Source organism: Canis aureus, chromosome 3 (assembly GCF_053574225.1).
Source record: "Canis aureus isolate CA01 chromosome 3, VMU_Caureus_v.1.0, whole genome shotgun sequence".
NCBI lineage: Eukaryota > Metazoa > Chordata > Mammalia > Carnivora > Canidae > Canis > Canis aureus.
In genome coordinates this window covers 9,266,815-9,281,036 of record NC_135613.1, presented here as the reverse complement: position 1 = coordinate 9,281,036, position 14,222 = coordinate 9,266,815, and the positions used below count along the sequence as shown (strand labels likewise).

The window sequence follows — 14,222 nt, the reverse complement described above, 5'->3', positions numbered from 1 at the left end:
TCCAATCTCATTCCTTTTAATACCACTTTTTTCTTTAGCAAAGTTTAGTGCTTAGCTAAATAATGGCCAATATGATTTTCTAAGGTATAGCCAAATATTTGTAATTCACATACAAGTGCCCTGAAGGCAGAAACCATGTTTTACATTTATTTTTTTATTTTCCAATACACTAAACACATAGTAGGTATTAAATAAATACTTGTTGGGTTGATTTGAAAATAGCTGAGGTTTGTAAGATCTTAAATTCCATAAACTATACTTCCCTTATTTGTAACATGTCAGTATTATTAGCCTATTTCACCACAAAAAAAGATTGAGTAATTTTTAAATTTTCACATTATCTTACAAATACAAAAAATTTCATAGAAAGAAAACAAAAACTAGATAAAGTTTACTATTTCTACAGATAGCAAAATATACAAAAACAAGACTATGACTAGAGAAAACAGTTATGATGTATTTAATCAAGAGCTAAAATCCATAGTATACAAAGAGCTCCCACAAAGCAATAGAAAAAGATGAACAACCCAAAATAAAACTGAGAAAAAGATATAAATTGGTATATTCAGAAGTACAAAGGAAAATAAACCTGTGAAAAATGCTTAATCTCAAAGATAATCAGGAAATGTAAATTAAAATAAAGAGATGCTTAACCATCAAATCATCAAAAGTTAATAATATTAAATAAGATCTAGTATCCGTGACTGTATAGGGAAATAGGCCTTCTTACACATTCTTGATAGGAGTATAAAGTGTTACAGCTTTTAAGAGTACAGTTGGGCAATATCTATCAAAATGTTAATGGGGCACATGTCTTTTGAACCAAAAATTTCACTGAAACCTTCTTTTTAGTATTAAAAAAACTTGAAAGCTAAATAATCATCAATACTCTCTAGGAAGTTTTGATTCTCCCATCTATGGAAAGTACACAAAAATTTAGGAGAACCTGACATATATCTATGCACTAACATGAAAAGATGAAGAAATTTTAAGTTTAAAAGGCAGGTTGCCAAAGAATAACATGATACCATTTTTTAAAATAATAAGTACATAAATGTATAGAAAGGTGGCTAGAATGATATACATTAAAAAGCCACAATTAGGCGTGCCTGGGTGGCTCAGTCAGTTATGCAATCTGCCTTCGGCTCAGGTAATGATCTCAGGGTCGTGGGATTGAGCCCTGCATCTGGCTCATCAGAGAGTCAGCTTCTCCCTTTCCCCTCCCCTTTGCTCATGTTCTCTCTCTCTCAAAATAAATAAATAAAATCTTAAAAAAAGGAAAGCTACAATGAGTATGGTTGTGAGAGTGAAGAAAGACAATTTACTTACTTATGCATCATTTGAACCTCCCAGAAGCACTGATTTATGTGATTGGTGTATAATGCATTTATAGTACACATACCTGGGTAGCAGAAAGGGGCAGAGTATAGGTGAAGTCACATAGGAGCCAGAGAAAGAGCTGTGCCTTCATGGAGGAAGCTTCCACTTTCACCCTGGTTCAAAGCAGTGGAGTGGTTGGCACTGCACACAGATGGGAGCAGAAACTAGCACTGGGTGTCCTCGTAACATGACTGTCTCAATGGCAGAGGAGATAATGAGCAGTTAGCTGCACTAGGGACCCTGTGTTTCGCCTCTTGGAACCACACAGAGCAACCTCCTGGAATCTGGAATTAAAAGAAACAAGATGGAACCTCTGAAAGTTAAACATGCACATCAATACAAACTGGATCAGAGGGGAGAGAAGAGAGGCCACCTGAAATACTAACAAAGTTAGCAGTTACCAATCACCAAGCAATCTCCTCTGCCAAGCAGCAAGGACTTTCACACACTGTATCTCAGTTAATCTTCACAACTCTTAGTTGGCTTTTTTTCTGTTTGGGTTTTTTTTTTTAATATTTTATTTATTTACTTGAAAGAGAGCATACAAGTGGGGTGAGGGGCAGAGGGAGAAGCAGAGTCCCCACTGAGTAAGGAGCCCTATCTGGGGCTTAATTCCAGGACTCCAGGATCATGAGCTGAGCTGAAGGCAGACACTTAGCCAACTGAGCCGCCCAGGTGCTCCAACCCCTAGTTGTTTGTAATATATGGCAGGTAAAATGAGTTTGGAAAGGTTAACAAAATTAGCAAGGGTCACATAGTTTATATGAGGCAGTGCCAAGGATTTGAATTCAGCACTGTTTACTTAATTTAACACCTGTGTTCTTAACTTAGCTATGCTCTCTCCCATAAAGGGGCAGAAAGTCCTCTGGGTCAGCAATACTTGATTATATCCTTGCTGTATGTATCAGTATAGCTAAGGATAAAATGTGTCAATTTAAAAAGGCATTGCTGAGCCACAGAAGCAAAGAATCAAGAGTTTCAGATCAGCATAGGTGATAATGGTGCATATTCGAATACTTCCTGAGCAACAATGACTCCCATCCAAGGGATCCATTTGGTTCAAGTATCAGGCCAACCAAGCCACAAAATTTACACAAGAAATCATTTTCAGCCTGTCAAGATAAAGGCCAGGGCCTGGACTGTAGATTCATCAAGGTAACATCACCACTGGAGACTTCTTAAAAAACAAACAGGTCCTCCATGGGTCCTCAGTGAGCTCTTTTTCCTCCGTATTTGGAAACCCAATGGTGTATTTCTACCATCTTTTGCTGTTTTTAGGCCTGCTTTGAATTCACATAAGGCGTTATTGAAGAATATATACCACAAATCTATTATAAACATAGGTCAACTGGATTCTCCCCACAGACCCACAGATAATACATATAAAAACTGGGGCAAGTGGAGTGAGAGAAAGAAGTTGCAGCAAAGAGTACTGTGTGCTTAAGGAATGGGTTTATGAAACAACTCTGGGAGACCACACTGATAGAAAATTCATGGACACTTTTATCTGTTTTATATATTGGGGAGGTCTACATGAGATTTTTTTTTTTTTTTGAAGAATGGGTCCCACTGCTTTACACACAAAAAAATCTGAACACCAGTGACATAGAAGGAAGAGATGGTAGATGTGGTTTCATGAAGTAATGTCTATTGTTTCTTTGGAAATCAATTTGCAGGCATTCATGGCTATGGTTGATTGAGATATGTGGTTGGCAATGGATCCCAAGGAGTTTTCCAGGGTGGTTCTATCCAGTATTCGCCCAAGAATGTGACTTACACTGTAGAAAAGCCCTCATATCTAAACTCCAACTTCAATCCTAAATAGATGTGCATTTTTTAGACATTATGATGGAGACAAAGGGAATGGAGAGCTTTTTGGAAATACTAAGCAATTCTTTTTGAATGGAAGCCCTTATCAGGAGGCGGTGGGAATTATCAATATGGACTCTGGAGCTGAGCCACTGAGTTCAAACCCCAGAGCTACTCCTTACTAGCTGTGTGGTCTCAGGGATTACATAACCTCTCTAAGCATCTCAATTGATATAAGTGAAATGACAATCACATGAGAGTACTGTGAGGATTAAATTTCTGTCAAGTGCTTTGTATTGAGGCTAGCACAGAGTAGTCTCCACAATTGTCAGTTTATATATTATCACAGTGGGAACAAAGATTTGAAGATGAAATAGAAAGTGGTTTGGAGAAGAGAAAGCAGTCCAACAGAGGGAAGGCATGAAGCAAGCGCAAAATAAGGAGTGTAAACAGGGGAGATAGGGGAACTAAAGGAGATTTTGTGATTTTCTTAGGTTTGGGCCTCACTCCATAGGGCTGTTTAGTAATTCACTCATGCAGAAAAATATCTGCTAAGAGCTTATTCTGTGCCAAGCACCACAGTAGTAGAATAAGAAGGTAGACAATAAGGCAGGATTCCTACCCCTAAACTAGTCCATTTGTTCAGAAACACAGACCAATAATTACAATCCTAAGAACAGGGTTACAATAGAGGTATGTAAAAGTGCTATGGGAACACAGAGGTTACAGTGATTATATTTGACAAAGAAGGGAGAGATCTTCTTGAAACTAGAAGTTTCAAGTTGGTCAGAGAGGGGATTGCCCAAAAAATGACAAGAGATATTTAGTAAATTTAAGCATTATCTCTACTCAAGTTTAGAATAGCTGAGATTCTAACCTATTTTGTTCCTCCATACATCAGGCTGAAACTAAAGCAGTGGCCCCTAAAATTCTGCTTCGTCAGACTCCATCCACAGTCTTCTTAAAAATAAGGAAAAAACATTCCCAATTACCTAGGGAGCCATCCCTGAAAGAAGTTTGCTTTCCTAAAGCTGATCACTGTTTTGACACTTAAGAGGAACTGTAGAGAAGAGGATAACTAAACTTCTCTCTCTTGTGCAGTAAGTTCATAACTGTCGCACTTGAGGATGGAGCATTCACAAATGGAAAGAAGCCAGATGAGGATTATAGGAATTTTATGCAGTATAATGTTGGAGGAGGGTAGGGTGAATAACTCCCCTCCTCAAGACGTCCATGAACCTGTGAATATGTTACCTTTCATGGTAATGGAGTTTTGACAGATGTGATTAAGTAAAAAATCTCCAGAATGAAACAGGATGATGGAAGCAGATATTGGAGTGATGTGCTTTGAAGATGGAGGAAGGGGCCGTGAGCTAAAGAACACCGAGTCTCTACAAGCTGGAAAACACAAGGAAAGAGATTCCCTTCAGAAGCCTCCAGAAGGAACACAGCCCTGCCAACACCATTAGCCCCATAAGACTCATTTCATACTTCTGACCTCCAGAACTCTAAGAACATAAATTTGTGACTTTTTTAAGCCACTAGGTTAGTAGTAATTTGTTAAAACACCAACAGGAAACTGATATGGCAGAAAGGGGTTTCCTCCAAAGACCTCAAAGCCCAAGCAAATACTTAATCTTCTCAATATCCTAGAGAAGATAAAACAGAAAAAGAGAAAAAAAAAAAAAAAAAAAAACAGAAAAAGAGGAGTTTGAGCAGGTCATCTGAGACTAAAACCAAATCAATAGCAGAAAAGAGAAAATACCAAGTTTAATACCTGGAGGGAGACATGATCCTCCCAACTCCAAAAACACAGCTCTCTGGAGCTTCATTTGAGTGAGGGGGTTGGATCCTGCCCTTGGGGAAGCCCAGGCATTTCACTATGATGATTTCTTAAGATCATAGTAAAGAAGATGGTGGCCCACTTTGGTTATCCTCACTGGCAGCAGAATGATGTACCATAAGAACTGGTACTGACACAATGAAACCACAGCCAGGAGTGCCCCATTCCACCCCAAATAAGAAGAAAGCATTATTGATCCTAGCCACAGAAAGGAAGACAAAAAATTCTCTTACATTCCCAGAGCAGTCAAAGTTTGTGCTAATGTTTGTGGGAGAAAAAGGAGAAAGCAAAGTAGGAAAGAAAATAATCTGCATTACTCACATCCCCAAGGAGATCAACAGACTAAGAACTCTAGGGAATGCCAAATTTAGTTCTTTGCATCACACCTAATACACAGATCCCTTGCAAAGACACTTAAATGCTATTATCAATAACATCACCTTCTAAAATAAACATCTTTTCATCTATGAAATTTTCCCCATTTTGACCATGTAAAACCTGCAAATTAAACATACACCAGGAGATGAAGGCAATAAGGCAGACAATCTCCAGCTAAGAAATTTGAAAAAAAAAGGGGGGGGGGATAAAAAAAATCAACCTTTGATGAAATAATTGCTTCTGCTGTTATTTTTTTGCTATTGCTTCAGAAATGTTCTGTCTCTCTTTCTCCCTTTCTTGTCCCTATAGTGCGGTGCCCCGCTGCTGTGAAGATGAAAGGTCCAGTCTCTTTAAAATTTCATGCAGAGCTCTTCACAACATTGAAGCTTTAAAGGCCCATGGCAAATTCAACATATTGTTACACTTGATGGAAGGAGATAAAAATTACATGCAAAACATACTGTATATTCATTGTCTGGAAATACTATAAAGTTACAGCTTCCTATATTTTCTTAACCAGTATGGACATAGACATTCTGATTTCAATATTTAGGAACACAAAAGATACACATGGAGTGAGTATTGTAGCAAAAATAAGAATGAAATTCAAACCACCTAAGGTTAGATTAGGGTCCTAGGATATGTGAATAGTTTTATTCATCGTTTCCCTAAATTGTTCTAGATATGTGAAGCATATTTAAAAGACACCAAAAGATACAAAGGGCAAAAAAAAAAAAAAAAGATTTTCTAAAACTTGAGTATATCATGGGGTTCTTTGCCCTAAGTTATTCTCTATAAGAAAAATGTAGGGATAGCAGATTTATTTTTATGTAAAAATTATCACACACACACACACACACAAAACATTAAAGGCTAGAACTAAAGATAGTGGGATAGAAAGCATAGTAATCACAAAAGTAGGTTTAACAATCATCATTTAATTGTAATAGATGGACTTGATTTTAAAATGCATTTTAAAGTCTAAAGTTCAACATCTAAATTTTATGTCTATGTTTTGCTATAGTTGTTTTTATATGGCCCCACTGAGCCAGGCTCATATATTTGTATTCAGTCACTCTCTTTCAAACATTTATTGAACATCTACTGCATGCCAGGCACTATGCTAGGTCCGAAAAACAAAAACAAAAACAGAAAGATGTAGTCTCTCCCTAGAGAGGGATTACAATAAAGTAAAAGGAGATAAACACAGTAAGAAATAAGTGTGATAAAGTCTTAAAGGTCCTATGGCTAAAGGAAGGACTAGTTCCTACTGTAGGAAAAGAAAAAGTTGTATTCAGAAGTCAGCCTTTGAGCAGAGATTTAGACACCATTTGGGAGCTGATGACATAACCCAAGGCAGGGGTGGTGGAGTGAGGAAAGGGGAGGGATTTCAGGAAAATTAACAGTACAAAATTTACAGCACTTGGATACTGATTAGAAAGCAAGAGCATGAGAGGAGTGTAGAATGAATCCCAGATTTCTAATGTTGCCATCATTCACCTATTCATTCATTATTTCAAGAGTTATTTACTACCAAATAAGTGCCAGGTACTATTCTACATACTGGAGACAACGAACAAATCACAAAAGAATACAACTCCATAAACTTAAAGAGGATGATAAGTGGAACACCAGTCAACAAATGAGCAAGTACTATTAGGATATGTAAGTCCCATGAAGAAAATAAAACCGGGAAGGTTTAAGGAGCAAAGATAAGGTAAAGACAGCTATGGTGGGGTGATCAAGATGCAGTCTCCTGGGGATAAAGGAGTATACTTGTGATGAGCACTGGGTGTTGTATAGAAGTGTTGGATCACCAAACTGTACACCTGAAACTAATATTACACTGTACATTAACTAACTAGAATTTAAATAAAAACCTGAGGAAAAAAATTAAAAAGATGCCATCTCAGAGATAGCCATGCAGGGCCAGATTACATAGGATTTATAGGCCAGTAAAGAGTTTCATTCCATTCAATTGTAATGGGAAATTTTGCATTTTTAAAGCAGAGGAATGACCCCCCCACCCCCCAAAAGAAAATCAACAGGAAAATAGATGAGGGAATAAAGAAATCAGAGAGGCCAGCTTGAAGGCTCTTGAAGTGATCTACACTGGAGATAATGGGGACTTGGACCACAAAGGCAGGGCAAGTGAGAAAAGATGGGCACTCAGAGTCCCTCTTACAGGTGGAGTTGATAGGTGGTGCTAAGGGGGGGCTCTGCAAGGTAATCAACTTTGACTCCTAGGCTTTGGCTTTAGAGACTGAGTGGTTCAAGCAACTGAAATGGGGAAGACTAAGAGGCAGAGGCAAAGTGGACAAGGGGAAATCAAAAACTGGGGCATGTTAGATTTGAGATGCCTCTTAAGACATTTAAGCAGACATATCAATTAAGCAGTTGCACATAGGAGACTGGAACTCACAGTAGAGGTCAGGGCTAGTTATGAATTTGGCAGTATCTCTCAGTATGTAGATGCAAAGTCAAGGAGCTGAATGAGATCACATGGCAATAGGAGGAAGTACTATCAATAGATAAAAGAGCCTTGAGACTCCCACACCCAGAGGTCAGTCAGAAAGGGAGACCAAGGTGAGCCAAAGAGAACAAGAAGCCCCAGCCACAGAGATAGAAGGGAAACCAGGAGAATATGTTGACACAAAAGCCAAAGGAAGAAACGACATTTTGAGGAGGCAGTGATCAGGTATGGAAAAAGCATCTGAAAAGTCAAGGAATACGAGGGCATAGACATGAGCCCTGTATTGGAAGAAAAGATTGTTGGTGACCTTAAAACCAGAGTTTCTGTGGAGTTGAGAGGGCAAAAGACCTAGGAATGTTTTGAGAAGAGAGTAAGACATAATGAAGTAGAAAGAGCCAGTGTCAGCAACTTAAAGGATTTAAATTTTGTTGTAAAAGCCAAAAGATGGGGCTATAGGTGAGTTAGGAGTGGGGACATGTGAAGTTAAGGGAAGGGTGATGTCAGAGCATGAATTTATGTGATGATAGTAACAATCCTGGAAAGAGGCAAAAAATGATGATGCAAGGAAAAGAAGCCTTAAGGCAAGAGATATGATCCAGAATCTAAGAAGTGGGGTTTCTTTGATAGGAGTAGGCATTTAATATAAAAAAAAACTGTAAAGCACATTGCCATATTTATGAAATATGAATATAGATTATATATTAAATGACATTGGTTTGTCTATGTTTTTTATTGGAGTTCAATTTGCCAACATATAACACCCAGTGCTCATCCCTTCCAGTGCCCCCCTCCATTGTTGAATCAGTATTAATTGTCTTGGACATGAGAATGGTAATGTCATATAAGAAATGTTCTTTTCCTAGGCAATAAATCCTCAAGTATTTAAAAATGAAATAACATGACATTTCTTAGTTTCAAATGATTTTAGAAAAAAGAAATGCATAGGATAGACAGATTGACTAATTGATGGCTGAAACAAATGTGGTAAAATTAAACAATCAGTAAATCTAAGAGAAGTTTGGTTGGATGTGTGCTGTGCTATTCTTTCAACTTCTCTATTGATTTGACGTTTTTCCAAATGACCGTTGCACAGGGAGAAATTACAGATGCTTGGGATGACTCCCTCCCCAGCAGGCCTTCTAAGTATTTTTTTTTTAAGATTTATTTATTTATTCATTCAGAGAGAGCAAGAGAGAGGCAGAGACACAGGCAGAGGGAGAAGCAGGCTCCATGCAGAAAGCCCGACATGGAACTCGATCCTGGGTCTCCAGGATCACACCCCGGGCTTTAGGTGGCGCTAAACCGCTGCGCCACCGGGGCTGCCCCCCAGCAGACCTTCTAAACAGAATCTCTCTGGAGATGGGACCCAGGAATCTGGTTTTCTTTAAAGATTTTATTTATTCATGAGAGACACAGAGAGAGACAGAGAGAGGCAGAGACACAGGCAGAGGGAGAAGCAGGCTCCACACAGGGAACCCGATGTGGGCCTTGATTCCGGGTCTCCAGGATCACCCCCTGAGTGGAAGGCGCGCTAAACTGCTGAGCCACCCAGGCTGCCCCAGGAATGTTTTTTATGAAAGCTCTTATGATGATTCTGATTAACAGCTAGATTGCAATTATCTATTGCTGCATATAAACCACTTCAAAGCTCACTGGCTTAAAACAGCCACCATTTTATTGTGGGAGAGTCTCAGGGATCTCTTATCTATTGACAGTACCCACCCACCACACGATCTCATTCAGCCCCTGACTTTGCATCCACATACTGAGAGACTCACAAATCTGTAGGCCAAGAATCTAGGTAGGACTCAGAAAAGCAGAGTCTTTGCTGGGACTGTAGGATTCAAGATTGCCTTACTCACTATCTGGAACCTGGGTGCTGACTGTTGCCTGAGGCTGCTCCATGTGGCCTTTCTCGAGCAGGATAGCCTATATTTCTTTACCTAATGGACTGGCTCCCTCTCTAGCCCTACAGAAGCTGTTAAGACTTAGGCTTGGCAGTGCAGATGACTTCCATCACATTCTATCAGTCAAAGCAGGTCACAGACTCAGCTCAGATTCAAGGAGGTAAAGGAGTCTCCATTTCTTGATGGAAGAACAACATCACATTATAACATCACATGTGGAGAATTCAAGTGTGAATCACTGCAGGCTGCTTTAATAACCTACCACAGACACCCCTAAATTAGACTACCAACCTAAATAATACAAGCCCAACTTAAATACAAGCTTGTGTTATAATGCAATTATCCTGTCCATATGTAAATGATTCTTCAAAAACTGAAAATAATTCATTTTCTTAATTTGGAATAAACTAACAATCAAATGATGTTATTAATTTGCTCCATAGATCATAAACATTACAAAAGTAAAAATTCAGTCTCTCCCACTGATTCCCAGTCTCTGAGGCCCAGATTCAAATCACAGAGGTTCTTTTCTGGAGGTACAATCCAAGAAATTCTAGAATCAAGGAAGTTCTCACCAATCCCACAAACAAATGGGAGAGTAGAACTGGAATAAGGATGTTCTTCTTGTGCAGAGAGAAGCTCTGTTGATGACAGGGCCATAACCTACAACCTCTTCCCCTTGAGTAATTTCTCAAAGGTTCATTATTTATCATCATTTTATAGAGGTGACCAGGCCTTCAACCATGATCTTGCATGGGAGGAGGATTGTAGGGCCAGAACTTTCCAAAGCAGACTGATAGAAGATGGGAGCCCCTGTTCTAGCTCTTGTAACCATTACCAGAGCTCCCAAATAATGGATGGTTTTGATTATGTTCATTTATGAGACCTTTTAAAGCACATGTATGTCCTTCTCTAGAATGGCTCTTCACATATGATCCTTTGTCTACAAGTCTATTTGTATCAGCCATCAAAATAAAAAGGTAGGGGATCCCTGGGTGGCTCAGTGGTTTGGCACCTGCCTTTGGCCCAGGGCGCAATCCTGGAGTCCCGGGATCGAGTCCCACGTCGGGCTCCTGGCATGGAGCTTGCTTCTCCCTCCTCCTGTGTCTCTGCCTCTCTCTCTCTCTGGGTCTATCATTCATAAATAAATAAATAAATAAATCTAAAAAACAAAACAAACAAAAAAACAGAATAAAAAGGCAGCATCTGACATTATGCCTCAAAAATTATTAAGGTATAAGACTAACCCATCTTGTGCTTCTTGTTAATCTCAGCCCTATTCATGTAAACTACTTTGTAATGTACTCGCTGGAGTTGTGCAGTATGGTAGCTCTGAGTGTCAGTGCTAGATTTTAAACCCAAGTCCACCTGGCTTAAAGCTTGAGCTACTTGGACTACACAAAGCAGAGATACAATGAAAGGTATGAATCTGATTCTTCAGAAAGTCAAAAGCCTCCTTCTTGGAACCAATTAGCTAAATGAAGAGGCATTTAACTTTCTCAAGGGTTCCTGAAATTACCCACAGAGGAGGAGTGATGAGTGGAAATGCATTAGAGTTCCATGGGCTCTAGCTCTAACTGCCATGAATGAGCTGTGTGACCTTGGGCCTATCACTTCTCTTCTCTGCACTCTATATCTTCATCTGTCATGGGATGAGTTTCTATTATAGCTGCTTACTCTTAAGACCAAAACCGTTTGTGTGTGCTCATACACATTCATATGAAGAGCACTTCTATCAAATGTATGCACTCTTTAAGGACAGGTAAGTATTTGTGATGAAAATGTTACCATCAATTACAACCCACTTTAAAAGTATATACTTCATAAGTTTTTACTTTGTCCTATTCTCTTCTAAATAGTAACTTCCACTTGACAGTGTATTTAGTTTAGTTTCAAATCTATTTTCTATTTTAAATTTGTATCTTTAAATCCTTAGCATCTCAAATTTAGTTTTTTTTCATTTTCCAATACTTTCCAAGCTCACTTACATTACATAAGAAACAACAAGTGTTGGTAAGGATGTGGAGAAAAAGGAACTCACATGCACTGTTGGTGGGAATGCAAACTGATATAGCCACTGTAGAAAACAGTATGGAGGTTCCTCAAAAAAAATGAAAAATAAAACTACCCTATGACCCAGTAACCACACTACTGGGTATTTACCCAAAAAATACAAAACCACTAATTTAGAAGGATATACATGCCCTATGTTTACTGCACCATTGTTTACAATAGCCACTATATGGAAGCAGCCCAGGTGCCTTTCGATAGATGAATGGATAAAGATGTGGTATATACACAAAATGGAATATTATTCAGCTATAAAAACTAATGAAATCTTGCCATTTACAACATGGAGGAAGCTGGAGAGTATAAAATGAAATAAGTCAACCACAGAAAGACAGGTACCATATGATTTCACTCACATGTGGATGGAATTTAAGAAACAAACAAACAAAAAACGCAAGCAAAGGTAAAAACAAGAAAAGAGAGAGAGGGAGAAAGAGAAACAAACCAAGAAATGTACTCTTAGCTATAGAGAACAAACTGATGGTTACCAAAGGGGATGTGGGTCAGAGGATAGGTGAAAAAGGTGATGGGGATTAAAGAGTACACTTACCATGATAAGCACAGAGTAATGTATAAAAATGAAAAAGTACAACATCCCTTAACCCTTAACAAAATAGCTAGAATGCACACATCTCAACATAATAAAGGCCAACATAATAAAGGCCTTACATGAAAAGCCCACAGCCAACATTTCAACATACTCAATGGAGAAAAACTGAGAGCTTTTCCCTTAGGGTCAGGAACAAGACAAGGATATATACTCTCATCACTTTTATTCAACATAGTATTCTAAGTCCTAGCCACAGCAATCAGATAATAACAAGAAATAAAAGGCATCCAAACAGGTAAAGAAGAAGCAAAACTTTCACTTTTTGCAATGACATGACACTATATATAGAAAACCTGAAAGACTCCACCAAAAAACTACTAGAACTAACAAATGAGCTCAGTAAAGTCACAGGATAAAAAAATAATGTACAGAAATATTCTGCATTCCTAGGCACTAATAATGAAGAAGCAGAAAGTGAAATTAAGAAAAAAAATCCCATTTATGACTCCACCAAAACCAGTAAAATATCTAGGCATAAACCTGACCAAAGAGGTGAAAGACTTGTATTCTGAAAACTATAAAACACTGGTGAAAGAAATTCAAGATGGGATGCAAAGAAATGGAAAGACATTCCATACAAATGAGTTGGAAGAACAAATATTGTTAAAGTGTCTATACTACCCAAAGCAATCCATAAATTTAATACAATCCCTATCAAATGCCAACAGCATTTTCCACAGAATTAGAACAAACAATCCTAAAATTTGTTTGGAACCACAAAAGACCTCAAATAACCACAGTCATCTTGAAAAAAAAAACACAACTGAGGTATCACAATTCCAGATTTCAAGTTATATTGCAAAGCAATAGTAATTAAAACAGTATGGTGCTGGCATAAAAATAGACACATCAATCAATGGAATAAAACAGAAAACCCAGAAATAAACCCATAGTCATATGGTCAATTAATCTTCAACAAAGGAGGAATGGCTATCCAATGGGGAAAAGACAGTCTTTTCAACAAATTACCTTAGGAAACTTGGACAGCCATGTGCAAAATAATGAAACAGGACTACTTTTTTTCACTACACACAAAATAAAGTCAAAATAGATTAGAGACTTAAATGTGAGCTCTGAAACCATAAACTTGGAAAGAGCACAGGCAGTAATCTCTCTGATTTTGGCCATGGCAACATCTTTCTAGACATGTCTCCTGAGACTAGGGAAATAAAAGCAAAATAAACTATTGGGACTACATTAAAAAAAAAAGAAGTTTCTGCATAGAGAAGAAAACAATCAACAAAATAAAAACACAACTTACAGAATGGGAGAAGATATTTGCAAATAACATATCTGATAAAGGGTTAGTATCCGAAATATATAAGGAGCTGATGGAACTCAACATCCAAAAAACAAACAATACAATTAAAAAATGGACAGAAATCATGAACAGATACTCTCCAAAAAAGACATCCAAATGGCCAACAGACACATGAAAAGATTCTCAACATCATTCAGCATGAGGGACATACAAATGAAAATAACAATGAGATATCACCTCACACGTGTCAGAATGGCTAAAATAAACAACACAGGAAACAACTGATGTTGGCAAGGATATGGAGAAAGGGGAACTCTCTTCTGCTGGTGGGAAAGGAGCCACTGTGGCAAACAGTATGGAGTTTCCTCAAAATGTTAAAAAAAAGACCCACTATGATCCAGCAATTGCACTACTAGGTATTTACCCAAAGAATACAAAAATACCAATTTGCAGGAATACAAGCACCGCAATGCTTATTGCAGCATTATTTA

General features: G+C 38.1%; 1 long non-coding RNA gene across 4 annotated transcripts in view; it reads right to left on the bottom strand.

The window, feature by feature from the left end:
* Positions 1-14,222, bottom strand: part of LOC144308333 (uncharacterized) — a 137,228-nt gene that overhangs the window by 54,852 nt on the left and 68,154 nt on the right. For all 4 annotated transcript variants that reach the window (XR_013374821.1, XR_013374820.1, XR_013374823.1 and 1 more), the window contains one exon: positions 1,403-1,664. This is a non-coding gene — a long non-coding RNA (uncharacterized LOC144308333). The remainder of the gene's footprint in view (positions 1-1,402; positions 1,665-14,222) is intronic.